The following is a 3,752-nucleotide window of genomic DNA, read 5'->3' as shown; positions in this document are numbered from 1 at the left end:
AGTAGTGAAAGAATTTTTCTCTATATTTTGTATATTTCTAAATTGGGTGTTGTCAAAACTATAAGTATTATATAGCAATGAAATAGAACTGGATATAGGTTTATGTGTGAATGGTTCATGTAGGAAATTTTAAATTTGTGGTGATGCCAATGAAGTTATGTAATGAATTGTTGTTAATTAATAACAATTAAATTACATAAATTAAGTGAAGTTCAAGGTATTAAGAAAAAGTTAATTGATTAAGGGGGCTAGGTAATATCATGATTAAATATGTGAATATTACTAAATTTCCATCATTATATTTCATACTAAGTTTGAAAAATATGGTTATATATATAACAAATATATCAGGCGAGCGAGATAACGAGAAAAAGAAAAAAATGAAATATAATTCATAGCAGCGCTTTTCAGAATAATTGCAGCAATTTTAAATGCTACCATTATCCTTTAACAACGATTTTAACTCACATCAGGTCAAGTAAATCACCAATTACCATGCATGTCTAATATTTTCCTAGCATTTTTATTACGCTGCATTAGATTATTTGCAACAATTTCCAAAGAAATCGCTGCAATTGCTTACAACTAATGCAGCGCTTTTACGCTAGTTTCAGCACTTTTATTGTGCTAAAAATACTTATTTCCAACAATTTTTAAATAAATCGCTGGAATTGAGCGATTTAATAACAGCGATCTTAACCTAATTCCAGCAATTTTAAGTGTAAATACAGCGATTTTTAATGCTGCCATTAAACATTAACAGCGATTTCTCAGACATGTTGCATTCTCAACTTGCAATAGTTTTTGATATTTGCAGCAATTTTTGGTGTATTATCAGCAGATAAATAACGCTGCTATCAACTATTTTACCAACAATTTTTACTTAAAGCGCTGCTATTTTTTATTGTAATTTCAGTGATTTTTAATGCTGGAATTACTTCTTTGCAACGATTTTTCAGACAATATAGCGAATTATCAACAGTTTTTTTATCTGATTGCAACGGTTTTAGATGTATTTTCAGCCTCTAAAATACGCTGAAAATAGATATTTGCAGCAATGTCGATTATATTCGCCGTAATTCTGTAGAGTAATTGCAGCGATTTATTGAGTATTTACAAGGATTTAATATGCTGTAATATAGGTTTCTCAGCAATGTCTTTATGGGCTTGGTAGTAGTTGCAGCGATTTTGGGAGGATTAGCAAGGAAAAAAAAGCGCTGCGAAAATGGTTATCAACAGCGATATATTTTGTTTCGCTGCTTTAGGAAAAAAAGACGCAATAATAGCGGCGATTCTGCAAGGAATTTAAAAGCGCTGGAAAGGAGTATATGCAGCAATTTATATGCGTATTTGCAGCAATTTTAAGCACTGGAAATGACCTAATTTCTTGTAGTGACTGCCACATCGACATTAGAGATTTGATTTAGTGGCAACTGCCACTCTTAGTAAGGGCCGATTTGATTATGTTTTTGAGATTTCTCATATGCCAGAGATGGTGGCAGACCACCCTACCCTGGGTTGTCACTGGATTTGGCCAAATCAAGCCTTTCTTTTGCCGGATTAAATGAATAGCCATTGCTTTTATCAACAATAACCATTCCAACACTAGAAATGTTTTTGGCTTCCACCTGCCACCCTAGATATGGTTGGAATAATGAAGACATTGAGATAGTTTAGTTCATTGCGGGATTACCACAACATTGAAGTGTTGGAATTTTCAACCCTAATAAAAAACAAAACTTAATAAATTAATCTGGTATGGCTAATACTTCAAAGTTAACTTATATCGTAATTATTTGTGATGCGTATATTATTTTGCATTCTCTAAAAGATTACCCACGTCGCTATCCCCTTCACTATAGTCTACGGGCTCCTTTGAACACTTAAAAATATTTAACAATTATGTAAATAGTAATAAAATGAACTAAGTTAAAATAATTTTTAAAATTTTGTGGAATAAGAGAGAAGAAGTTGAATAAAAATATTATAAAATTAAAAAATTATTTGAATATAATTTTTATTTTGAAGCTTCAAAAAGTTGAATTGATTTTTGTATTTTGTTTTGAAGTTTATAAAAATTATAATGATTAGATTAAAAAGCTAAGATTTGAAATTGAAAAAATATTTTGTGTTTGAGTGATATTTAATTAGACAAAAAAAAATTGTGAGAAATTTTGAAAATGAAAAATAATAAACACACGTTACTTTTCACAAGATTTTACGCAACTATATTTTAAAAAAGAGTATTTTTATAAAAAGAGATATCTTATAAAAAAAATAAAAACTTCTTTCTAGAAAAACTACTCTCATTTTAAAATATATGTTATGAAATCTGTTGATCAGAATTTGTCATATTTGTATTATTTTCAAAACATGCACACCCTACATTCAATTCGTGACACCGCCGCCCTATCGGACTGAGTGAATTTTGGGAATAGGAATAAAAGGTAGCTTTGTAAAATGCAGGCACAGTAGGTGGAGCTGTGCTAAGATGGAATGCATCCAGTACTTAATCAACTAGTGAAGATGAAGACAGCTTCCCATCATGTATTCGCAAGCATATGGGTTGAATTTAAACGCACAGGAATTGGAATAGCGGTATATTGGGGTGAGGGAGAAGAGTCTAGGGGTGCTCGGGAGGGAGAAGAGTCAGGGGTGAGGGAGAAGAACTGTCTTCAACTAGTGAAGATGGAACGGATCCAGTTAATCAACTAGTGAAGACAGTACGTAGTTGTTTTCATCCGTTGAATGACATGGCCTACGTGAGCTTGTTGACGCCGAAAACGTGTTGCTTTCTTTGTGACCAAAATTTATGAATTGATATTATTTTATATGATAAGTTAGATCTATTTTATAATAAAAATAGTTTATAATCTAACATGCCACGTTAAAATACGTCAATTTGTTAATTTAATTTTATGAGATTTTTTGTAATTAAAATGTTTCTCAAACTTATAATATATCTAAATACAGGATCTTTGATTAAATATACATTCATGCAAGCCTTGATATTCGTGGCAAATACTTACCTTGTGACATGAAACCTGTGGAAAATTAAACCATATAATTTCTCCCATGTATAAGAATCCCAAGGGATATATTCATGGAAAAAAGGATGTTTTTTGTGGGAAAAAGCTTGTATCCACAAATTTCCTCCATGGGGTCTCGTGGAATATTAGTCGCCATAAAAAGTATTATATCCTACGAAAACTATAATTCGCGGGAAATACATGCTTATTTACATGGTACATTTTGTGGCAAGAGCCTTGCACCACTCACGGCAAAAGCCAATTTAATTTCTTTATGGCTTGTGGTAATAGGACACTTCCCATGGGAGAATTTGCTAGGTATTAGTATTACCCACTAAATGTATTTGTGGGAAATCCGTTGTGGAGTACATCTTTACGACATGTCGTATGGTTGGGAATAGGAGCAATTATCACGAGAGTATTCGTGGGTATTAAGTGTTACCCACTAGAACATTTGGTGCAAAAAACATTTTCTTGCAAAAAGAAAAAAAAAAAATATTTGTTGCGAGTTGTATTCGCAGCAAATGCTAAAAGAATTCAAGAAAAAAATAATTGTAAAAGCAAAAACAATATGAGAATGAGTTAAAAATGATCATAAAAAATTGTCTAATATAAGCTTGATAAGAAACGAGTTCAAAAAATAAAGGAGTCTCAAGTTCAAGTTATCTACATCAAGCACATCAAGGAATCAAGCATGAGAAAGAAAGAAACAAACTCACATTA

The sequence above is a fragment of the Carya illinoinensis genome, chromosome 6 (genome assembly GCF_018687715.1).
Source record: "Carya illinoinensis cultivar Pawnee chromosome 6, C.illinoinensisPawnee_v1, whole genome shotgun sequence".
Lineage (NCBI taxonomy): Eukaryota > Viridiplantae > Streptophyta > Magnoliopsida > Fagales > Juglandaceae > Carya > Carya illinoinensis.
Note: the sequence above shows the minus strand (reverse complement) of the source record.